General features: G+C 39.9%; 1 long non-coding RNA gene across 1 annotated transcript in view; it reads right to left on the bottom strand.

The window, feature by feature from the left end:
- The window catches only part of LOC136794096 (uncharacterized), a 46,898-nt gene extending 24,353 nt beyond the window's left edge, over positions 1 to 22,545 (bottom strand). Inside the window, exon 1 of the long non-coding RNA XR_010840403.1 lies at positions 22,492 to 22,545. This is a non-coding gene — a long non-coding RNA (uncharacterized lncRNA). The remainder of the gene's footprint in view (positions 1 to 22,491) is intronic.
- Between the last annotated feature and the right edge of the window lie 4,394 nt (positions 22,546 to 26,939).

Below are 26,939 nucleotides of genomic sequence, written 5' to 3'. Positions count from 1 at the left end.
TCCCGGGATCCAGGGACAGCTTTCCCGGGAGAACGCGCGGCACGCCTCGGGCCGGTGCAGCGTCACGCTGGCCTCTGCCGCCGCGGGCAAGCCCCGCAACCTTGCCCCTCCCTCCCGCCGGCCTGAGTGAGCCAGAGCCCTGGCATCAGCTGCTCCTTTAACCTCGTCCTGTCTGAGCGAAGAGCAGATGCCCTCAGACAACCTACGCGCAGAGGCAGGGCCAAGTCCAAAGCTGAACCCCAGGAGCTGTGCGAACAAAGAGAGAAGAAGGGGAGGTATCTCCCAGCAGCCTCAGAAGCGGCGGATTAAAGCTCCACAATCAACTTGAAGTGCCCTGCATCTGTGGAAAACCTGAATAGACAACGAATCATCCCAAGTTGAGGAGGTGGACTTTGGAAGCAAGATATATTATTATTTTCCCCATTCTCTTTTTGTGAGTGTGTATGTGTGTGCTGCTGTGTGAGATTTTGTCTGTATAGCTTTGCTTTCACCATTTGTCCTAGGGTTCTGACCAAACCGCTTTTTGTGTTTTTTTTTTAATAAAATTTTTCTTCTTAATAATTATTTTTAAGTTTAATAACTCTATTTTATCTTATTTTATCTTCCTTCTTTCTTTCTTCCTTTCTTCCCTCCTTTCATCCTCTCTTCCCTCCTTTCTTCCTCCCTTCATTCCTCCCGCCCTCCCTTTCTTACTCCCTTCCTCCCTCCCTTCTTTCCTTTTCTTCCTCCCTTTCTTCCTTCCTTTCTTTCCTTTCTATTTTTTCTCCCTTTTATTCTGAGCCAGGTGAATTAAAGGCACTTGGTGCCCCAGCCAGGTGTCAGGGCTATCTCTCTGAGGTGGGAGAACCAACGTCAGGACACTGGTCCACAAGAGACCTCACAGCTCCACGTAATATCAAAAGGCGAAAATCTCCCAGAGATCTCCATCTCAACACCAAGACCCAGCTTCACTCGTAAAGACCAGCAACCTACAGTGCTGGATACCCTATGCCCAACAAAGAGCAAGACAGGACTACAGCCCCATCCATTAGCACAGAGGCTGCCTAAAATCATAATAAGGCAACCAACATCCCCAAACACACCACCAGACGTGGACCTGCCCACCAGAAAGACAAGATCCAGCCTCATCCACCACAACACAGGCACTAGTCCCCCCAACCAGGAAACCTACTCAACCCACTGAACCAACCTTAGCCACTGGGGACAGCCACCAAAAACAACGGGAACTACGAACCTGCAGCCTGCAAAAAGGAGACCCCAAACACAGTAAGCAAAATGAAAAGACAGAAAAACACACAGCAGATGAAGGAGCATGGTAAAAACCCACCAGATCTAACAAAATAAGAGGAAATAGGCAGTCTACCTGAAAAAAAAATTCAGAATAATGATAGTAAAGATGATCCAAAATCTTGGAAATAGAATAGACAAAATGCAAGAAACATTTAACAAGGACCTAGAAGAAATAAAGAGGAAACAAGCAACGATGAGCAACACAATAAATGAAATTTAAAATACACTAGATGGGATCAATAGCAGAATAACTGAGGCAGAAGAATGGATAAGTGACCTGGAAGATAAAATAGTGGAAATAACTACTGCAGAGCAGAATAAAGAAAAAAGAATGAAAAGAACTGAGGAGAGTCTCAGAGACCTCTGGGACAAAATTAAGCGCACCAACATTCGAATTATAGGGGTCCCAGAAAAAGAAGAGAAAAAGAAAAGGACTGAGAAAATATTTGAAGAGATTATAGTTGAAAACTTCCCTAATATGGGAAAGGAAATAGTTAATCAAGGCCAGGAAGCACAGAGTGTCCCATACAGGATAGATCCAAGGAGAAACACGCCAAGACACATATTAATCAAACTCAAAAATTAAATACAAAGAAAACATATCAAAAGCAGCAGGGAAAAATAACACACAAGGAAATCCCCATAAGGTTAACAGCAGATCTTTAAACAGAAACTGCAAGCCAGAAGGGAGTGGCAGGACATATTTAAAGTGATGAAGGAGAAAAACCTACAACCAAGATTACTCTACCCAGCAAGGATCTCATTCAGATTTGATGAAGAAATTAAAACCTTTACAGACAAGCAAAAGTTGAGAGAGTTCAGCACCACCAAACCAGCTTTACAACAAATGCTAAAGGAACTTCTCTAGGCAAGAAACACAAGGGAAGGATAAGACCTACAATAACAAACCCAAAACAATTAAGAAAATGGGAATAGGAACATACATATTGATAATTACCTTAAATGTAAATGGATAAAATGCTCCCACCAAAAGACACAGACTGGCTGAATGGATACAAAAACAAGACCCATATATATGCTGTCTACAAGAGACCCACTTTAGACCTAGGGACACATACAGACTGAAAGTGAGGGGATGGAAAAAGATATTCCATGCAAAAGGAAACCAAAAGAAAGCTGGAGTAGCAATTCTCATATCAGACAAAATAGATCTTAAAATTAAAACTATTACAAGAGACAAAGAAGGACACTACATAATGATCAAGGGATCGATCCATGAAGAAAATATAACAATTGTAAATACTTATGCACTCAACATAGGAGAACCTCAATACATAAGGTAAATACTAACAGCCATAAAAGGGGAAATCGACAGTAACACAATCATAGTAGGGGACTTTAACACCCCACTTTCACCAATGGACAGATCATCCAAAATGAAAATAAATAAGGAAACATAAGCTTTATATGATACATTACACAAGATGGACTTAATTGATATTTATAGGACATTCCATCCAAAAAACAACACAATACACATTTTTCTCAAGTGCTCATGGAACATTCTCCAGGACAGATCATATCTTGGGTCACAAATCTAGCCTTGGCAAATTTAAGAAAATTGAAATCGTATCAAGTATCTTTCCCGAACAAAACGCTCTGAGACTTGATATCAATTACAGGAAAAGATCTGTAAAAATACAAACACTTGGGGGCTAAACAATACACTACTTAATAACGAAGTGATCACTGAAGAAATCAAAGAGGAAATCAAAAAATACTTAGAAACAAATGACAATGAAGACACGACGACCCAAAACCTATGGGATACAGCAAAAGCAGTTCTAAGAGGCAAGGTTATAGCAATACAATCATACCTTAAGAAACAGGAAACATCTCGAATAAACAACCTAACTTTACACCTAAAGCAATTAGAGCAAGAAGAACAAAAAACCCCAATATTAGCAGAAGGAAAGGAATCATAAAGATCAGATCAGAAATAAATGAAAAAGAAATGAAAGAAACGATAGCAAAGATCAATAAAACTAAAAACTGGTTATTTAAGAAGATTAACAAAATTGATAGACCATTAGCCAGACTCATCAAGAAAAAAAGGGAGAAGACTCAAATCAATAGAATTAGAAATGAAAAAGGAGAGGTAACAACGGACACTGCAGAAATACAAAAGGTCATGAGAGATTACTACAAGCAACTGTATGCCAATTAAATGGACAACCTGGAAGAAATGGACAAATTCTTAGAAATGCACAACCTGCCGAGACTGAACCAGGAAGGAATAGAAAATATGAACAGACCAATCACAAGCACTGAAATTGAAACTGTGGTTAAAAACCTTCCAAAAGACAAAAGCCCAGGACCAGATGGCTTCACAGGCGAAATCTATCAAACATTTAGAGGAGAGCTAACACCTATCCTTCTCAAACTCTTCCAAAATATGGCAGAGGGAGGAACACTCCCAAATTCATTCTATGAGACCACCATCACCCTGATACCAAAACCAGACAAAGATGTCAAAAGAAAGAAAACTACAGGCCAATATCACTGATGAACATAGATGCAAAAATCCTCAACAAAATACTAGCAAACACAATCCAACAGCACATTAAAAGGATCATACACCATGATCAAGTGGGGTTTATTTCAGGAATGCAAGGATTCTTCAATATACACAAATCAATCAACGTGATAAACCATATTAACAAACTGAAGGAGAAACACCATATGATCATCTCAATTGATGCAGAGAAAGCTTTTGACAAAATTCAACACCCATTTATGATAAAAACCCTGCAGAAAGTAGGCATACAGGGAACTTTCCTCAACATAATAAAGGCCATATATGACAAACCCACAGCAAGCATCGTTCTCAATGGTGAAAAACTGAAACCATTTCCACTAAGATCAGGAACAAGACAAGGTTGCCCACTCTCACCACTCTTATTCAACATAGTTTTGGAAGTTCTAGCCACAGCAATCAGAGAGGAAAAAGAAATAAAAGGAATCCAAATAGGAAAAGAAGAAGTAAAGCTGTCACTGTTTGCAGATGACATGATACTATACATAGAGAATCCCAAAGATGCTACCAGAAAACTACTAGAGCTAATCAATGAATTTGGTAAAGTAGCAGGATACAAAATGAATGCACAGAAATCTCTGGTATTCTTATACACTAATGATGAAAAATCTGACAGTGAAATTACGAAAACACCCCCATTTACCACTGCAACAAAAAGAATAAAATATCTAGGAATAAACCTACCTAAGGAGACCAAAGACCCATATGCAGAAAATTAGAAGACACTGATGAAAGAAATTAAAGATGATACAAATAGATGGAGAGATATACCATGTTCTTGGATTGGAAGAATCAACACTGTGAAAATGACTCTACTACCCAAAGCAATCTACAGATTCAATGCTATCCCTATCAAACTACCACTGGCATTTTTTACAGAACTAGAACAAAAAACTTCACAATTTGTATGGAAACACAAAAGACCCCGAATAGCCACAACAATCTTGAGAACGAAAAATGCAGCTGGAGGAATCAGGCTCCCTGACTTCAGACTATACTACAAGGCTACAGTAATCAATACAGTATGGTACTGGCACAAAAACAGAAATGTAGATCAATGGAACAGGATAGAAAGCCCAGAGATAAACCCCCACACATATGGTCACCTTATCCTTGATAAAGGAGGGAAGGATATACAGTGGAGAAAAGACAGCCTCTTCAGTAAGTGGTGCTGGGAAGACTGGGCAGGTACATGTAAAAGTATGAGATTAGAACACTCCCTAACACCACACACAAAAATAAACTCAAAATGGGTTAAAGACCTACATGTTAGGCCAGACACTATCAAACTCTTAGAGGAAAACTTAGGCAGAACACTCTATGACATAAATCACAGCAAGATCCTTTTTGACCCACCTCCTAGAGAAATGGAAATAAAAACAAAAATAAACAAATGGGACCTAATGAAACTTAAAAGCTTTTGCACAGCAAAGGAAACCATAAAAAAGACCAAACGACAACCTTCAGAATGGGAGAAAATATTTGCAAATGAAGCAACTGACAAAGGATTAATCTCCAAAATTTATAAGCAGCTCATGCAGCTCAATAACAAAAAACAAACAACCCAATCCACAAATGGGCAGAAGAACTAAATAGACATTTCTCCATAGAAGATATACAGAATGTCAACAAACACATGAAAGAATGCTCAACATCATTAATCATTAGAGAAATGGAAATCAAAACTACAATGAGATATCATCTCACACCGGTCAGATTGGCCATCATCAAAAACTCTAGAAACAATAAATGCTGGAGAGGGTGTGGAGAAAAGGGAACCCTCTTGCACTGCTGGAGGGAATGTAAATTGATACAGCCACTATGGAGAACAGTATGGAAGTTCCTTAAAAAACTACAAATAGAACTACCATATGACCACGCAATCCCACTACTGGGCATATACCCTGAGAAAACCATAATTCTGAAAGAGTCATGTACCGAAATGTTCATTGCAGCTCTATTTACGATAGCCAGGACATGGAAGCAACCTAAGTGTCCATCAACAGATGAATGGATAAAGAAGATGTGGCACATATATACAATGGAATATTACTCAGCCATAAAAAGAAATGAAACTGAGTTATTTGTAACGAGGTGGATAGACCTGGAGTCTGTCATACAGAGTGTAGTAAGTCAGAAGGAGAAAAACAAATACCGTATGCTAACACATATATATGGAATCTAAGAAGAAAAATGTCATTGAGACTAGGGGCAGGATGGGAATAAAACACAGACCTACTAGAACATGGACTTGAGGATATGGGGAGGGGGAAGGGTAAGCTGTGACGAAGTGAGAGAGTGGCATGGACATATATACAGTACCAAATGTAAAACAGAAAGCTAGTGGGAAGCATCCGCATAGCACAGGGAGATCACCTCTGTGCTTTGTGACCACCTAGAAGGGTGGGATAGGGAGGATGGGAGGGAGGGAGACAAGAGGGAAGAGATATGGGAACATGTGTGTATGTATAACTGATTCAGTCTGTTATAAAGCAGAAACTAACACACCATTGTAAAACAGTTATACTCCAATAAAGATGTTAAAAAAAAAAAAGCAAGAGAAAAACAACTTGTTACATACAAGAGAACCCCCATAAGCCTATGAGTAGATATTTCAGCAGAAACCTTGTAGTCCGGAAGGAAGTGGCATGGTATATTCAAAGGGCCAAAAGAAAAAAAAAAAAGCCAACCAAGAATACTCTACTTGGCAAAGATTTCATTTAGAAATGAAGAAGAGATAAAGAGTTTTCCAAATATGCAAAAGTTAAAGGAGTTCATCACCACTAAACTGGCCTTACAAGAAATATTAAAGGGACTTCTTTAAGCTGAAATGAAAGAGTATAATTAGTAACAAGAAAATATAAACCTCACTGGCAAAGACAAATATAGAGTAAAATTCACAATAATCTAATCTTGTGAAGGTGGTGGGTTAATCACTTATAAAGTTAGTATAAAGGTTAAAAGACCAAAGTAGTAAAAATAACTATAACTATGATAATTTGTTCAGGGATACACAAGATTAAAAGGTGTAAATTGTCACATCAAAAACATGAAAAATGGTGGAGGAGAGTAAAACTGCAGAGCTTTAGAATGCATTCAAACTTAAGTTGCTATCAACTTGAAACAGACTGTTGTAAATATAATTATTTTGTGTATGACTCATCATAACCAGAAAGCAAAAACCTATAGTAGATATACAAAAGATAAAGGAATTTAAGCATACCACTACAGAAAACCATCAAATCACAAGAGAGAGCAAGAGACAAAGGAAAAAACAAGAATTACAAAAAAGACAGAAAGCAAGTAACAAAATGGCAATAAGTACATATCTATCAAAAATTAGTTTAAATGGAAATGGACCAAATTCTCCAACTAAAGTCACAGAATGGCTGCATGGATAAAAAAGCAAGACCCATCTATATGCAGCCTATAAGAGACTCACTTTAGATGTAAGGACACACACAAAATGAAAGTGAAGGGATGGAAAAAGATATTCCATGTAAATGGAAACCAAAAGAAAGCAGAAGGTGGCTATACTTATATCTGACAAGACAGACTTTTAAGACAAAGACTGTTAAGAGACAAAGAAGGATAAAGGGATCAACCAAAAAGAGAATATAACATTTGTAAATATTTATGCACCCAACATTGGAGTACCTAAAAATATAAAGCAAATATTAACAGACCTAAAAAGAGAAATGGAAAGCACTACAATAAGAGTAGGGGACTTTAATACTCCTCTTGCATCACTGGATAGATCATCAATATCATATACCATATTAACAAACTGAATAATAAAAACCATGTGATCATCTCAATAGATGCAGAAAAAGCTTTTGACAAATTCAACACCCATTTATGATAAAAACTCTACAGAAAGTGGGCATAGAGGGAACCTACCTCAACATAATAAAGGCCATATATGACAAACCCACAACAAACATTATTCTCAATGGTGAAAAACTGAAAGCATTTCCTCTAAAACAAGGAACAAGGGACTTCCCTGGTGGTCCAGTGGTAAAGAATCTACCTCATGATGCAGGGGACACGGGTTCAATCCCTGGTCAGAGAACTAAGAGCCCACATGCCGTGGGGCAACTAAGCCTGCGCGCCACAACTACTGAGCTCGCGCGCCTCAACTAGAGAGCCTGCGTGCCAAAAATTACAGAACGCATGTGTTCTGGAGTCCACGTGCCACAACTACAGAGCCCATGTGCACTGGAGCCCGCACACCACACTAGAGAAGAGAAAACCTGCGAGCCACAACTAGAGAGAAGCCCGTGTGCCTCAATGGAGAGCCCACGTGCTGCAACTAAGACCTGACAAAGCCAAAAGTAAAAATAAAATAAATAAAAAATAAATCTTAAAAAAAAAAATCAGGAACAAGACAAGGGTGCCCACTTTCACCACTATTATTCAACATAGTTTTGGAGGTCCTAGCCATGGCAATCAGAGAAGAAAAAGAAATAAAAGGAATCCAAATTGGCAAAGAAGAAGTAAAACTGTCACTGCAGATGACATGATACTATACATAGAAAATCCTAAAGATGCCACCACAAAACTACTAGAGCTAATCAGTGAATTTAGTAAAGTCACAGGATATAAAAATTAATACACAGAAATTCCTTGCATTCTTATACACTAACAACAAAAGATGAGAAAGAGAAATTAGGCAAACAATCCCATTTACCGTTGCAACAAAAAGAGTAAAATACCTAGGATTAAACTTATTTAAGGAGGCAAAAGACCTGTACGCAGAAAACTCTAAGACACTGATGAAAGAAATCAAAGATGACACAAACAGATGGAGAGCTATACCATGTTTCTGGATTCGAAGAATCAATATTGTGAAAATGACTGTACTAGCCAAAGCAACATACAGATTCAATGCAATCCCTATCAAATTACCAATGGCATTTTCCACAGAACTAAAAATTTTTTTTACAATTTTGTGCATGGAAACACAAAAGACCTTGAATAGCAAAAGCAATCTTGAGGGAAAAAAAAATGGAGCTGGAGGAATCAGGCTCCCTGATTCAGACTACACTACAAAGCTACAGTAATCAAGACAGTATGGTACTGGCAAAAAAAAGAAATATAGATCAATGGAATGGAATAGAAAGCCCAGAGATAAACTCACACACCTATGGTCACCTAATCTATGACAAAGGAGGCCACAGTATACAATGGAGCAAAAACAGCCTTTTCAATAAGTGGTACTGGGAAAACTGGACAGCTACATGTAAAAGAATGAAATTAGAACACTCCCTAACACCATACACAAAAATAAGCTCAAAATGGATTAAAGACCTAAATGTAAGGCCAGACACTATAAAACTCTTAGAGGAAAACAGGTAGAACACTCTCTGACATAAATCACAGCAAGATCTTTTTTGATCCACCTCCTAGAGTAATGAGAATAAAAACAAAAATAAACTAATGGGACCTAATGAAACTTAAAAGCTTTTGCACAGCAAAGGAAACCATAAGACAAAAAGACAACCCTCAGAATGGAAGAAAATATCTGCAAATGAAGCAACTGACAAAGGATTAATACAAGCAGCTTATGCAGCTCAATATCAAAAAAACAAACAACCCAATCAAAAAATAGGTGGAAGACCTACATATACATTTCTCCAAAGAAAACATACAGATGGCTAACAAACACATGAAAAGATGCTCAACATCACTAACTATTAGAGAAATGCAAATCAAAACTACAATGAAGTATCACCTCACACCAGTCAGAATGGCCATCATCAAAAAATCTATGAACAGCAGATGCTGGAGAGGGTGTGGAGAAAAGAGAACCCTCATACATTGTTGGTGGGAATGTAAATTGATACAGCCACTATGGAGAACAGTATGAAGGCTCCTTAAAAAACTAAAAATAGAACTACCATATGACCCAGCAATCCCATTACTGGGCATATACCCAGAGAAAACCATAACTCAAAAAGACACTTGTACTCCAATGTTCATTGCAGCACTATTTACAATAGCCAGGTCATGGAAACAACCTAAATGTCCATCAACAGAGGAATGGATAAAGAAGATGTGGTACATATATACAATGGAGTATTACTAAGCCATAAAAAGGAACAAAATTGCATAACTTGTAGAGACGTGGATGGACCTAGAGACTGTCATACACAGTGAAGTAAGTCAGAAAGAGAAAGACAAATATCGTATATTAACGCATATACGTGGAATCTGAAAAAACTGGTATAGACAATTTTATTTACAAAGCAGAAATAGAGACACAGATATAGAAAACAAATGTATGAATACCAAGGAGGGGGTGGGATGAATTGCGAGATTGGGATTGACATATGCACTATTGATACTATGTATAAAATAGATAACTAATGAGAACCTACTGTATAGCTCAGGGAACTCTACTCAGTGCTCTGTGGAGACCTAAATGGGAAGAAAATCCAAAAAAGAGGGGATATAGGTATACATATAGCTGATTCACTATGTTGTACAGCAGAAACTAACACAATATTATAAAGCAACTATACATCAATAAAAATTAATAATAAAACAAACTCTACTTCCATCAATGGATAGATCATCCAGACAGAAAATCAATACAGAAATAGTAGATCTGAACACTATCAAATGGACCTGACAGATATACATAGAACATTCTATCTGACAACAGCAGAATACACAGAACATTTTCTAGGATAGACCACATGTTAGGCCAAAAAACAAGTCTTATCATATTCAAGAAGACTGAAATCATACCAAGTATTTTCACTGACCACAATGGCATGAAAGTAGAAAATAACAAGTGAAAAACTGGAAAATTCATGAATACATGGAAATTAGCTTTCCTGAACAAGCAATGGATCAAAGAAGAAATTAAAGAGGAAATTAAAAAGTATCTTGAGACAAACAAAAATGGAAACACAACATACCAAACCTTATGGGATGCAGCAGAAGCAGTTCTAAGAGGGAAGTTCTTAGAAGCAATAAATGCCTACATTAAGAAGCAAGAAAGATCCCAAATAAACAACCTAACTCTATGCCTTAAGGAACTAGAAAAAGAACAAACTGAGCCCAAAGTTAGCAGAAGAAAGGAAATAAAGACTAGAGCAGAAATAAATGAAATAGAGACTAAAAAGACAATAGAAAAGGTTAATGAAACTAAGAGCTGTTTTTTTAGAAAACATAAACAAAATTGACAAACTTTAGTTAGACTCACCAAGAGAGAACTCAAATAAATAAAATCAGAAATAAAAGAGGAGACATTACAACTGACACCACAGAAATACAAAGGATCATTAGAGACTACTATGAACAATTATACAGCAAAAAATTGTACAACCTAGAAGAAATCGATAAATTCCTAGAAACATGCAACCTAACAAGAATGAATCATGAAGAAAAACACAAAACCTCAACAGAGATGGAATGACTACTCAAAAACCTCCCAAGAACCAAGTCCACAACCAGATAACTGCACTTGAGTTCTACCAAACATTCAAAGAAGAATTAATGCCAATCTTTCTCAAACTCTTACAAAATATCAAAGAAGAGGGAACACTCCCAAAGTTTGGCCAGCATCATCTTGGCCAAAACCAGAAAAGGACACTATCAGAGAAGGAAACTACACACAAATATCCCTGATAACTACAGATGCAAAAATTCTCAATAAAATACTAGCAAACTGAATTCAGCAGCACATTAAAAGGGTCACTCATCATAATCAAATGAGATTTATATTTGGGATGTAAGGATGCTTCAACATATACAAATCAATTCAAGTGATACATCACATTAATAGAATTGAAGAAAAATCATATTAACATCTCTATAGACACAGAAGAAGCATTTGACAAAATTTAACATCTCTTCATGATAAACCCTCTTAACAAATTACATACGGGAAGAATGTACCTAAACATAGTAAAGGCTATATATGATAAGCCTACAGCTAACATACTCAATGGTGAAAGCTTCTCCTCTAAGATCAGGAAGAAGACAAGGGTACTTAATCTAACCACTCCTATTCAACACAGCACTGGAAGTCCCTGCCAGAGCAATCTGGCAAGAAAAATAAATTAAAGGTATCAGAAACGGAAAGGAAGAAGTGAAATTATCTCTCTGCACAAGCCGTTTTATATATAGAAAATCCTAAAGACTCCACCAAAAAACTGTTAAATCCAATCAATGAATTCAGTAAAGATGCAGGATACAAAATTCATGTGCCAAAAGTAGTAGTGTTTTTACATAGTAAGAAGGAGTTACCTGAAAAATAAAGAAAACAATCCCATTTACAGAGGCATCAAAAACAATAAAATAGTAGGAATAAACTTAACCAAGGAGACGAAAGGGCTCTAATCTGAAAACTACAAGACGCTGATGTAAAAAGTTGAAGAAGATACAAATAAATGGAAAGGTATCCTATGTTCACTGATTGGAAGATTAATATCGTTAAAATGTTCATACTACCTGAAGTCATCTATAGATTCAACGCAATCCCTATCAAGATTCCAATGGCATTTTTTACAGAAGTAGAAAAAAAATTTTGTAAGGAACCACAAAAGACCCCAAATAGCCAAGCAGTCCAGAGAAAGAACAAAATGAAAGGCATCACACGGTCTGATTTCAAACTATAGTATAAAGCTATAGCAATCAAAACAGTATGATATTGGCATAACAACAGACACATAGATCAATGGGACAGAACTGAGAAATTAGAAATAAACCCAACCATACACAGTCAACTAATATTTGATAAAAGAATAGTCAATGGAAGAAAGAGAGTCTTTTAAATTAATGGTGCTGGGAAAATTCACATGTAAAAGAATTAATCTAGATCCCTGTGTTATACTACTCACAACAATTAACTTAAAATGGATTAAAGACGTAACATATGACCTGAAGCGACAAAACTCTTAGAAGAAAACACAGGGGAAAAGCTCCTTGACATGGGTCTAGGCAATTATATTTTTGGATATGACACCTAAAGCACAATCAACAAAATAAAAACCAAACAAGTGGGACTTCATCAAACTAAAAAAGCTTCTGCGTGGCAAAAGAAACAATCAACAAAATGAAAAGATAACGTACAGAATAGGAAAAAATATTTGTAAACCATGTATCTGATAAGGGATAAATATCCAAAATAAAGAACTCATGTAACTAGATAGGAAAAAAACAATCCAATTAAAAAATGGATGAGAGAATTCCCTGGAGGTCCAGTGGTTAGGACTCTGCACTTTCATTGCCGAGGGCCCAGGTTCAATCCCTGATCGGGTAACTAAGATCCCGCAAGCTGCGCGGTGTGTCCCCCCTCAAAAAAAAAAAAAAAGGCAAAAAACGACAATGAGATATCACCTGTTGGAATTGCTATCATTAAAAAGATAAGAAATAGGGCTTCCCTGGTGGTGCAGTGGTTGAGAGTCTGCCTGCCGATGCAGGGGACACAGGTTCGTGCCCTGTCCGGGAGGATCCCACATGCCGCGGAGCGGCTGGGCCCGTGAGCCGTGGCCGCTGAGCCTGCATGTCCGGAGCCTGTCCTCCGCAACGGGAGAGGCCAAAACAGTGAGAGGCCCGCGTACTGCAAAAAAAAAAAAAAAAAAAAAAGATAAGAGATAGACAGAGACATCAGAAATACATCTACACATGGAACTTCTCCTATAGAACACCCACCGAACGCTGGCAGAAGATCTCAGACCTCCCAAAAGACCTCAGACCTCCCAAAAGACCTCCCAAAAAGAAACTCCCCACGTACCTGGGTAGGGCAAAAGAAAAAAGAATAAACAGAGACAAAGAATAGGGACGGGACCTACACCAGTGGGAGGGAGCCATGAAGGAGGAAAGATTCCCACACACTAGAAGCCCCTTTGCGGGTGGCGGACGGGGGTAGCTCCGGAGCCGCGGAGGAGAGCGCAGCCACAGGGTGCGGAGGGCAAAGCAGAGAGATTCCCGCAGAGGATCGGTGCCGACCGGCACTCACCAGCCCGAGAGGCTTGTCTGCTCCCCCGCCGGAGCGGGGGGGGGGGGGGGGGGGGCGCGGCGGGAGCTGAGGCTTGGGCTTCAGTCGGATCCCAGGGAAAGGTCGGGAGTTGGCAGAGTGAAAACAGCCTGAAGGGGTTAGTGCGCCACGGCTGGCCGGGAGGGAGTCCGGTTGAAGTCTGGAGCTGCTGAAGAAGCAAGAGACCTTTTCTTCCCTCTTTGCTTCCTGGGCGCGAGGAGAGGGGATTAAGTGCGCTGCTTAAAGGAGCCCCAGAAACGGGCGCGGAGCTGCCGAAGAGATAAGAGACTTTTTCTTGCCTCTTTGTTTCCTCGGGTGCGAGGAGAGGGGATTAAGTGCGCCGCTTAAAGGAGCTCCAGAAACGGGCGCGAGCTGCGGCTGTCAGCACGGACAGTAGAGACGGGTGTGGGACGCTAAGGTTGCTGCTGCCGCCACCAAGGGGCCTGTGTGTGAGCACAGGTAACTCTCCACACTGCCCCTCCCGGGAGCCTGTGCAGCCCACCACTGCCGGGGTCCCGGGATCCAGGGACAGCGTCCCCGGGAGAACGCGCGGCACGCCTTGGGCTGGTGCAGTGTCACGTCGGCCTCTGCCGCCGCGGACTCGCCCCGCACCTGTGCACTCCCTCCTCCCAGCCTGAGTGAGCCGGAGCCCCCGAATTAGCTGCTCCTTTAACCACGTCCTGTCTGAGCGAAGGGCAGATGCCCTCGGACGACCTACACGCAGAGGCGGGGCCAAGTCCAAAGCTGAACCCCAGGAGCTGTGCGAACAAAGAGGAGAGGGGGACGTCTCTCCCAGCAGCCTCAGAAGTGTTGGATTAAAGCTCCACAATCAACTTGAAGTGCCCTGCATCTGTGGAAAACCTGAATAGACAACGAATCATCCCAAGTTGAGGAGGTGGACTTTGGAAGCAAGATATACTATTATTTTTCCCTTTTTTTCTTTTTGTGAGTGTGTATGTGTGTGCTGCTGTGTGAGATTTTGTCTGTATAGTTTTGCTTTCCCCATTTGTCCTAGGGTTAGACCGACCTGTTTTTCTGTTTTTTTTTTAACAGAAATTTTTCTTCTTAATAATTATTTTTTATTTTAATAACTATACTTTATCCTACTTTATTTTGTCTTCTCCCTTTCTTTCTTCCTTCCTTCCTCCCTTTCTTCCTCTCCTCCTTCCTTCCTTCCTTTCTTGCTTTCTTCCTTCCTTCTTTCCTTCCTTCCTTTTCTTTCCTTTCTATTTTTTCTCCCTTTTATTTTGAGCCATGTGGATTAAAGGCTCTTGGTGCCCCAGCCAGGCACCAGGGCTGTGTCTCTGAGGTGGGAGAACCAGCCTCAGGACACTGGTCCACAAGAGACCTCCCAGCTCCACGCAATATCAAACAGCAAAAATCTCCCAGAGATCTCCATCTCAACATGAAGCCCCCCCAGCTTCACTCAAGGACCAGCAACGAACAGTACTGGACACCCTATCCCCAACAAAGAGCAAGACAGGTCTACAGCCCCATCCATTAGCAGAGAGGCTGCCTAAAATCATAATAAGGCTACCAACATCCCCAAACACACCACCAGACGTGGACCTGCCCACCAGAAAGACAAGATCCAGCCTCATCCACCACAACACAGGCACTAGTCCCTCCAACCAGGAAACCTACTCAACCCACTGAACCAACCTTAGCCACTGGGGACAGCCACCAAAAACAACAGGAACTACGAACCTACAGCGTGCAAAAAGGAGACCCCAAACACAGTAAGATAAGCGAAATGAGAAGACAGAAAAACACACAGCAGATGAAGGAGCAAGATAAAAACACACCAGACCTAACAGATGAAGAGGTAATAGCCAATCTACCTGAAAGAGAATTTAGAATAATGATGGTGAAGATGATGCAAAATCTTGGAAATAGAATAGACAATTTGCAAGAAACAGTTAACAGGGACCTAGAAGAAATAAAGAGGAAGCAAGAAACGATGAGCAACACAATAAATGAAATGAAAAATACTCTAGATGGGATCAATAGCAGAATAACTGAGGCAGAAGGACGGATAAGTGACCCAGAAGATAAAATAGTGGAAATAACTACTGCAGAGCAGAATAAAGAAAAAAGAATGAAAAGAACTGAGGACAGTCTAAGAGACCTCTGGGACAACATTAAATGCACCAACATTCGAATTATAGGGGTCCCAGGAGAAGAAGAGAAAAAGAAAGGGACTGAGAAAATATTTGAAGAGATTATAGTTGAAAACTTCCCTAATATAGGAAAGGAAATAGTCAATCAAGTCCAGGAAGCACAGAGAGTTCCATACAGGATAAACCCAAAGAGAAACACGCCAAGACACATAATAATCAAACTGTCAAAAATTAAATACAAAGAAAACATATTAAAAGCAGCAAGGGAAAAACAACAAATAACACACAAGGGAATCCCCATAAGATTAACATCTGATCTTTCAGCAGAAACTCTACAAGCCAGAAGGGAGTGGCAGGACATATTTAAAGTGATGAAGGAAAAAAACCTACAACCAAGATTACTCTACCCAGCAAGGATCTCATTCAGATTTGATGGAGAAATTAAAACCTTTACAGACAAGCAAAAGCTGAGAGAGTTCAGCACCACCAAACCAGCTCTACAACAAATCCTAAAGGAACTTCTCTAGGCAAGAAACACAAGAGAAGGAAAAGACCTACAAGAACAACCCGAAACAATTAAGTAAATGGTAATAGGAACATACATATCGATAATTACCTTAAATGTAAATGGATTAAATGCTCCCACCAAAAGACACAGACTGGCTGAATGGATACAAAAACAAGACCCATATATATGCTGTCTACAAGAGACCCACTTCAGACCTAGGGACACATACAGACTGAAAGTAAGGGGATGGAAAAAGATATTCCACGCAAATGGAAACCAGAAGAAAGCTGGAGTAGCAATTCTCATATCAGACAAAATAGACATTAAAATAAAGACTATTACAAGAGACAAAGAAGGACACTACATAATGATCAAGGGATCGATCCATGAAGAAGATATAACAATTCTAAATATTTATGCACCCAACACAGGAGCACCTCAATACATAAGGCAAATACTAACAGCCTTAAAAGGGGAAATCGACAGTAACACAATTATAATGGGGGACTTTAACACCCCACTTTCACCAATGGACAGATCATCCAAAATGAAAATAAATAAGGAAACACAAGCTTTAAATGATACATTACACAAGATGGACTTAATTGATATTTATAGGACATTCCATCCAAAAACAACAGAATACACATTTTTCTCAAGTGCTCATGGAACATTCTCCAGGATTGATCATATATTGGGTCACAAATCTAGCCTTGGCAAATTTAAGAAAATTGAAATCGTATCAAGTATCTTTTCTGACCACAACGCTATGAGACTAGATATCAATTACAGGAAAAGATCTGTAAAAAATACAAACACATGGAGGCTAAACAATACACTACTTAATAACGAAGTGATCACTGAAGAAATCAAAAAATACTTAGAAACAAATGACAATGGAGACACAACGACCCAAAACCTATGGGATACAGCAAAAGCAGTTCTAAGAGGCAAGTTTATAGCAATACAATCATACCTTAAGAAACAGGAAACATCTCGAATAAACAACCTAACTTTGCACTTAAAGCAATTAGAGAAAGAAGAACAAAAAACCCCCAAATTTAGCAGAAGGAAAGAAATCATAAAGATCAGATCAGAAATAAATGAAAAAGAAGTGAAGGAAACAATAGCAAAGATCAATAAAACTAAAAGCTGGTTCTTTGAGAAGATAAATAAAATTGATAAACCATTAGCCAGACTCATCAAGAATAAAAGGGAGAAGACTCAAATCAATAGAATTAGAAATGAAAAAGGAGATGTAACAACTGACATTGCAGAAATACAAAAGATTATTAGAGATTACTACAAGCAACTGTATGCCAATAAAATGGACAACCTGGAAGAAATGGACAAATTCTTAGAAATGCACAACCTGCCGAGACTGAACCAGGAAGAAATAGAAAATATGAACAGACCAATCACAAGCACTGAAATTGAAACTGTGATTAAAAACCTTCCAAAAGACAAAAGCCCAGGACCAGATGGCTTCACAGGCGAAATCTATCAAACATTTAGAGAAGAGCTAACACCTATCCTTCTCAAACTCTTCCAAAATATGGCAGAGGGAGGAACACTCCCAAACTCATTCTATGAGGCCAACATCACCCTGATACCAAAACCAGACAAAGACGTCACAAAGAAAGAAAACTACAGGCCAATATCACTGATGAGCATAGATGCAAAAATCCTCAACAAAATACTAGCAAACAGAATCCAACAGCACATTAAAAGGATCATACACCATGATCAAGTGGGGTTTATCCCAGGAATGCAAGGATTCTTCAATATATGCAAATCAATCAACGTGATACACCATATCAACAAACTGAAGGAGAAAAACCATATGATCATCTCAATAGATGCAGAGAAAGCTTTTGACAAAATTCAACACTCATTTATGATAAAAACCTTGCAGAAAGTAGGCATACAGGGAACTTTCCTCAACATAATAAAGGCCATATATGACAAACCCACAGCTAGCATTGTTCTCAATGGTGAAAAACTGAAACCATTTCCACTAAGATCAGGAACAAGACAAGGTTGCCCACTCTCACCACTCTTATTCAACATAGTTTTGGAAGTTCTAGCCACAGCAATCAGAGAAGAAAAAGAAATAAAAGGAATCCAAATTGGAAAAGAAGAAGTAAAGCTGTCACTGTTTGCAGACGACATGATACTATACATAGAGAATCCTAAGGATGCTACCAGAAAACTACTAGAGCTAATCAATGAATTTGGTAAAGTTGCAGGATACAAAATTAATGCACAGAAATCTCTGGCATTCTTATACACTAATGATGAAAAATCTGAGAGTGAAATTAAGAAAACACTCCCATTTACCATTGCAACAAAAAGAATAAAATATCTAGGAATAAACCTACCTAAGGAGACAAAAGACTTGTATGCAGAAAACTATAAGACACTGATGAAAGAAATTAAAGATGATACAAATAGATGGAGAGATATACCATGTTCTTGGATTGGAAGAATCAACACTGTGAAAATGACTCTACTACCCAAAGCAATCTACCGATTCAATGCAATCCCTATCAAATTACCACTGGCATTTTTTACAGAACTAGAACAAAAAATTTCACAATTTGTATGGAAACACAAAAGACCCCGAATAGCCAAAGCATTCTTGAGAATGAGAAATGGAGCTGGAGGAATTAGGCTCCCTGACTTCAGACTCTACTACAAGGCTACAGTAATCAAGACAATATGGTACTGGCACAAAAACAGAAATATAGATCAATGGAACAGGATAGAGAGCCCAGAGATATACCCACACACATATGGTCACCTTATCTTTGATAAAGGATGGAAGGATATACAGTGGAGAAAAGACAGCCTCTTCAATAAGTGGTGCTGGGAAAACTGGGCAGCTACATGTAAAAGTATGAAATTAGAACAATCCCTAACACCACACACAAAAATAAACTCAAAATGGGTTAAAGACCTAAATGTAAGGCCAGACACTATCAAACTCTTAGAGGAAAACATAGGCAGAACACTATACGACATAAATCACAGCAAGATCCTTTTTGACCCATCTCCTAGAGAAATGGAAATAAAAACACAAATAAACAAATGGGACCTAATGAAACTTAAAAGCTTTTGCACAGCAAAGGATACCATAAACAAGACCAAAAGACAACCCTCAGAATGGGAGAAAATATTTGCAAATGAAGCAACTGACAAAGGATTAATTTCCAAAATTTATAAGCAACTCATGCAGCTCAATAACAAAAAAACAAACAACCCAATCCAAAAATGGGCAGAAGAACTAAATAGACATTTCTCCAAAGAAGATATACAGATTGCTAACAAACACATGAAAGAATGCTCAACCTCATTAATCAGTAGAGAAATGCAAATCAAAAGTACAATGAGATATCATCTCACACCGGTCAGATTGGCCATCATCAAAAACTCTAGAAACAATAAATGCTGGAGAGGGTGTGGAGAAAAGGGAACCCTCTTGCACTGCTGGTGGGAATGTAAATTGATACAGCCGCTATGGAGAACAGTATGGAGGTTCCTTAAAAAACTACAAATAGACCTACCATACGACCCAGCAATCCCACTACTGGGCATATACCCTGAGAAAACCATAATTCAGAAAGACTCATGTACCAAAATGTTCATTGCAGCTCTATTTACAATAGCCAGGACATGGAAGCAACCTAAGTGTCCATCAACAGATGAATGGATAAAGAAGATGTGGCACATATATACAATGGAATATTACTCAGCCATAAAAAGAAATGAAACTGAGTTATTTATAATGAGGTGGATGGACCTGGAGTCTGTCATACAGAGTGAAGTAAGTCAGAAGGAGAAAAACAAATACCGTATGCTAACACATATATATGGACTCTAAGGGAAAAAAATGTCATGAAGAGATTAGTGGCAGGATGGGAATAAAACACAGACTTACTCGAGCATGGACTTGAGGATATGGGGAGGGGGTAGGGTGGGCTGTGACGAAGTGAGAGAGTGGCAGGGACATATATACACTATCAAATGTAAATTAGATAGCTAGTGGGAAGCTGTCGCATAGCACAGGGAGATCACCTCTGTGCTTTGTGACCACCTAGAGGGGTGGGATAGGGAGGGTGGGAGAGAGGGTGATGCAAGAGGGAAGAGATATGGGAACATATGTTTATGTATAACTGATTCAGTTTGTTGTAAAGGAAAAACTAACACACTATTGTAAAACAATTATACTCCAATAAAGATGTTTATAAAAAAAAAAAAAAAAAAAAAGAGGGAGGCAGAGATTGGAATTATGAAACTACAAGCCAAACAATGCCTGGAACAACGAGAAGCTAGAAGAGGCACAGAAGGATGCTTCTCTAGAGCCTTTGGAGGGAGTGTGGCCCTGCCCACACCTTAATTTTGAACTTCTGGCCTTCAAAACTGTGAAAGAATAAATTTCTGTTGCTCTAAGTCATGAAGTTTGAGGTAATTTGTTATAGGAGCCCCAGGAACCTAATATAATAGAAAACCAACATCTTTAAGGGCGGAAAGAAAAACTTCTTAACCTAGAATTCTAAATCTAGCTAAAATATCCTTCAAGAAATGATGAATAAAGGCATTTTCAGATAAAAGAAAAACCAAAAGAATTCACTGTCAGCAGGGAGGTACTGCAAAAAATGGTGAAGTCTTCAGACTGTAAGGAAATGACACCAGATGGAAAACTGGATATGCAGGAAAGGATGAAGAGAATCACAAATGGTAAATAACTGGGTAACACATAAAAGACTATTTTATTCCCTCTGACTTTTAAAAGAAATACATAATACTGCTTAAAGCAAAATGTATAGCTTTGCCTTGTGAGGTTTATAACATATGTAGACATAATACCTATAACATGGCATAAAAGATGGGAAGGGATAAATGGATCCATACAGTTGCCAGGTTTCTGTATTTAATTTAATTAAATTAATTAACTAATTTATTTGCGGTACGTGGGCCTCTCACTGTCGTGGCCTCTCCCGTTGCGGAGCACAGGCTCCGGACGCGCAGGCTCAGTGGCCATGGCTCACGGGCCCAGCCACTCCACGGCATGTGGGTTCTTCCCGGACCGGGGCATGAACCCGTGTCCCCTGCATCGGCAGGCGGACTCTCAACCACTGCGCCACCAGGGAAGCCCAGGTTTCTGTATTTTAGGTGAAGTGTTAAAATATTAATTCTAAGTAAGTTGAAAAGTTACGGAGGTATATTGCAATCTCTGGAACAACCACTAAGAAAATAATGAATAGATACAGCTAAAAAGCCAATAGATCAGGACTTGGAGCTCACTGGGTTGAGTGGAGTGCTTTAAGTGGGATGTGGCAGAGGATGCTAAAGATTGTTCTAAGGAAAAGGAACAAAAGGATTGGTAATAAAATTGCTTATAGCAAAGGAGATTAGAATGGACATTGTAGTGGGTTGAAGAGTGGCCTCCCCAAATATTCCTACCCATAATCTCAGAATGTGGCCTTATTTGGAATCGTGTCTTTGTAGATGCAATTAAAGATCTCAAGCTAAGATCATCTTGGATTAGGGTGGGCCAATGATGGGTTTCTTACAAGATACAGACACAGAGGAGAAACACAGAGACAAAGAGAAGTCCATGTGAAGACAGAGATAGGAACTGAAATTACGATGCCACAAGAAAAGGAACTAGGAACCACCAGAAACTGGAAGAGGTAAAAAAGGCAAAAGAATGAGGTTGGACCCTTACCTTACACCACACACGAAAATGAACTCAAAACAGATCAAAGACCTAAATTTAAGAGCTAAAACTATACAACTCTTAGAAGGAAACAGGGAAAAAGCTTCATGAGATTGGATTTGGCAGTAATGTCTTGGCTATGACACCCAAAGTACAGGCAACAAAAGAAAAATATTTACAAAAAAATTTATAACTTTTGTGCATCAAAGGATACTATCAACAGAGTGAAAATATTGGAGAAAATATTTTAAAATTATATATTTGATAAGAAATTAATATCCAAAATATATAAAGAACTCTTACTCTGAGGGAATATGGTCCTGCCCACACCTTGATTTCAGACTTCTGGTCTCCAGAACGGTGAGAGGATAAATTTCTGTTGTTTTAAGCCACCAAGTTTATGGTCATTTGTTGTGATAGCCACAGGAAACTAATATGGATACACTGCGACTGCAGAAGTGAAATAAGACAGAAATGGAAACAGAAGACTCAGAGAGAGAAGACCAGGTAGATGCAATACATCATTACAAAGAAGAGCTAGAGCAGGACTTTGTCCAGTTCTCCTGTGGGAACTGTGGGCTGTGTATGGTCCCTTAGAGGTACTAGCTCAGTGAGATCTTGTACTCCTAGGCCAGGTGTAATGGTGAATGGCCAATCACAGCAACCCCAGCTTCATAAAGGCATGGGTATCCAGGGCCTCAGACCTCTCAGGGACAAAGGTCTGGGACACACTTCAATGCAAGCCACCTACAACAGCAGAAGCATTACAGTCAAGGGTAAAGGAGGAAATCTAGAACACAGAGAGAGGAAGATGACAAATTATTATTTACAGCCTTGGCAACAACTGCAGCAGCGGGGGCTAGTGCTCATCCCTCTTAACATTCTTCTTCTAAATTTTCTCCTAGACATAGTGACCAATCCCAATCTTGAAGCAGTTGGAACGAAGTGAACTTAATGTAAAATATTACAAGTAGATTTGAGCAGTCTTCAGGATGATCTGTAGCAGATGGTGTTAGTGTTCAACCCTAGATTCCTTTAACCTCCTCTCCTGGCTTCTGTGTGCTTTCCTTTCTAAAGGCCCACACCAACTACTCTTTGGAGGATGGTCCTCCTGCTGGTGATGCTTTGCACAGTCACAAGTACCTGGGGGCAGACTGACTGATCTAGGACTAGAAAAGCCAAGCTCTCACCCCTCAAGTCAGGACAAACTCTGAGAAGTAATTTACATTCTGGAGCACCACAAAGGATCAGCCTGCAGCTCAAACTCCTCTCTGTAGAACTCTGCCTGAGAGCACAACTTCCCTTTTTTGCTTTCCTCACTCTCTAACAGGCTTTTCTCCTGGGAGCACTTGTTAATAAATCCCTTTACAGTATCCTCGACTCAAGGTCTGCTTCTGGGGAACCCAAGCTGAGGCAGGGGAAAAGATGCCTTGACTTGCCCAGTTATAATGTGGTACATGTCTGTCCTAGGTATTTCATGTCAAAGTGCTCTCATGGGGCACTTTTTGGGGTTGTTATTCTCAGATGAGAGATACCACCTCCTCTGGCTAGCTACCTGAAATCCCCCTCCTCTTAATCTAGGGCTTCCTGTGGTGTACTCTCCCAACAAGGCATGCCTGTTGAGATCACCTTGACCCTCCAGATGGTCCTCTTGGTCAACAACTATTTCAAAACAATCTTTTTGTGGTATCTACAGCTGGTCCCCACAAACCATGCATCTTTGCCCCTCAGAACCTGGGAACTATGAGCCCTTCCCAAGACAGGTATGTCCCCTCTGTGGCCACAGGCTGTCCCCACTCAGCCTTTGGCCCCCGCACTTACTTTTTCAGACATGAATGAGGAACCAGTGCCCATGGTCAGTACTAAGAAGACTTGTTCATATAAGAATGAACATTTCTCATAGCAATGGTATGCAACTTTGAAGATTATTTCCAAGTTATTATGTCAAATATTACATAGTGGTCTGTTACCAAAATTATTTTAAATTATCATTAAAATTCAATGTAGGGCTTCCCTGGTGGCGCAGTGGTTGAGAGTCCGCCTGCCGATGCAGGGGACGCGGGTTCCTGCCCCGGTCTGGGAGGATCCCACGTGCCGCAGAGTGGTTGGGCCCGTGAGCCATGGCCGCTGAGCCTGTGTGTCTGGAGCCTGTGCTCCACAATGGGAGAGGCCACAGCAGTGAGAGGCCCACGTACCAAAAAAAAACCAAACAAACAAACAATAAAATTCAATGCAATCTTCCTTCAGTTTTTTTGAAAGCAAAGTTTTGGAAACCACCTGACTAGTAAAATGATTTTTTTGTATATTCACTGGAGAAAGTCACTTTCTCAATTTCTGGGAAATATACCAAAAAGTCTTTACCAAGATTTATTAAATGAATATTAATTTTACTGGTATAGCACACATCATCTACCAAAATTCCTTTGTGTTCACCAAATTCAGCCTCCCTTGCAGTTTCTTAGGGCCTCGTGCTTAGGCACTGACCAATGACTAGTGAGCAGGAATGTGTTTCCAAGTATGCTGGTGAGCTTCCCCTCTGCCCCAGTAATACTGGAGACCATGAAAACTATAAGATGGAGGGCTAGCTGACTCCATTAGACCTTGTATGAACAAGACATGTATATAAAGTCACCATGTTTCCTGGGTTTGGACACTTAGTAATATGTCAGCTTGACTAAGCTAAACTACATTTCCCTGAATTCTGTTCATCTACGTTTCTGATCAGGGTGGGCCACCAGACGGTCTGGTGCGGGGATTTGGAAGGTGGAAGTGAAACTGTAGTCATTTTGCAGCCCATATACATTGTCACTGATCTGCTTGCTCACTCACCTCCTTGGCGTAAGAAAACGCCCTGCCTGCAATCACCCCACCTTCCCCTAAAGCCTCTTTCAGCTTCTTTAATTCCTGGGCAGGCCTGTGTGTGTTCAGTTCTCTGGCAAAGGGCTCCAGCCTCTGCAGGACATCCATACCACCAAGGTCGGGGGCAATAAGAACTAACACAGGTTTCATCTGTCCTCATGGATTCCAGTTTGGCTTATGCCTGCTCTCCCCCACCTGACATCCATCTTCTCGTCCTGACTGCCTGCCCTGTGGACTTGAAGATCCAGCATTGAGTGCAAAGACTGCAATCTTACAGAGATTGCTTGGACAATTACATGAGGTCAACTTCTTGTAAAAACAAAAACAAAAACAAAAAAAACCCTTAGTAACACCCTTAGTGGTTCTGCTTCTCTGACTGAATTCTGAATGATACAGAGAGTTAATTTGTCATGGTGGCACAGTGTATTCTATTCTAATACAACCTTTTTTACTCTTTCACTTGGTGGTCTTAAGTAACCTGATAAGTTAAAGAAAAAAAAAAGCATTGAGAAGATACAAATATTAATTTTAATACATGCTTGCCAATATATTAATTGATGAAATGTTTTTCCTCATGTGCTTTAAATGTATTTTCCTAAAAATTATAGAACTAAAGATTCACCTCATCTAACATCTATTATTGTTATGCCACCTATCAAACCAGTCAGCCAAGTTACACTCTCAGAAAAAGTTTGGCTTTGTTTTTCAGTTCAAATAAATGTGCTCATATATATTTCAAGATAACTATCTTTTTTTCTAGATTCTATACATAGATGGATAAGGCATGGAACCTTGCCATGTGGATAAAACAGGGAGCTGCTACCTTCAATACTCCTTCCCAACATTCTCTTTCCTTTGGTTTCACAAGATTCTCCTTCAAGAGAATTTTGTTCTTTACGTTAGTTGGTAATGAGTTAAGTCAAAATTTCACTGCACTATCCTTCTCTACAATGTATTTGAATTCAGAAAACCCAGCACAGGTCAAAATATACCCTTTTAAAATGCCACCCTTGGGACTTCCCTGGTGGTCCAGTGGTAAAGAATCTGCCTTCCAATGCAGGGAACAGGGGTTTGATCCCTGGTTGGGGAACGAATATCCCACATGTCATGCCCATGTGCTGCAAACTACAGAGCCCACGTGCTCTGGAGCCTACGTGCCACAACTAGAGGGAGATAACCCGCATGCCACAACTAGAGAGAAACCTACACACCACAACGAAGAGCCCGCATGTTGCAACTAACACCGACACAGCCAAAAAAAAAAATGTCACCCTTTACCTTCAAAAGTATTTGTAAGAAAGGGAAAGACAAAAAGCCCTACCAAGTGTTTAAAAGTGCCTTGATTAAAAGAGAACTGAGAGACCTCCCTGGTGGCGCAGTGGTTAAGAATCCGCCTGCCAATGCAGAGGACACGGGTTCGAGCACTGGTCCAGGAAGATCCCACATGTCGTGGAGCAACTAAGCCTGTATGCCACAACTACTGAGCCTGTGCTCTAGAGCTTGCGAGCCACAATTACTGAGCCCGTGTGCCTCAACTACTGAAGCCCGTGTGCCTAGAGCCTGTGCTCTGCAACGAGAAGCCACCACAATGAGAAGCCCGCGCACCACAACAAAGAGTAGCCCCCTTTCACCAAAACTAGAGAAAGCCCGCGTGCAGCAACGAAGACCCAATGCGGCCAAAAATAAACAAATAAATAAAATTTTAAAAAGAGAACTGAGTTCATGACTTCCCTGGTGGTCCGGTGGATAAGGCTCTGTGCTTCCAAGGGGGCACAGTTTCGATCCCTGGTTGGGGAACTAGGATCCCTGCCCCCCTGCAAAAAGAGAACTGAGTTCAGTATTTTGAACTAGCTCTTTTTTTTGGGGGGGGTACCTCTGTTAGTTATCTGTTG

The sequence above is a fragment of the Kogia breviceps genome, chromosome 4 (assembly GCF_026419965.1).
Source record: "Kogia breviceps isolate mKogBre1 chromosome 4, mKogBre1 haplotype 1, whole genome shotgun sequence".
NCBI classification, from domain to species: Eukaryota; Metazoa; Chordata; class Mammalia; order Artiodactyla; family Physeteridae; genus Kogia; species Kogia breviceps.
The sequence above is the reverse complement of the archived record's forward strand: the minus strand, read 5'-3'. Positions and strand labels throughout refer to the sequence as shown.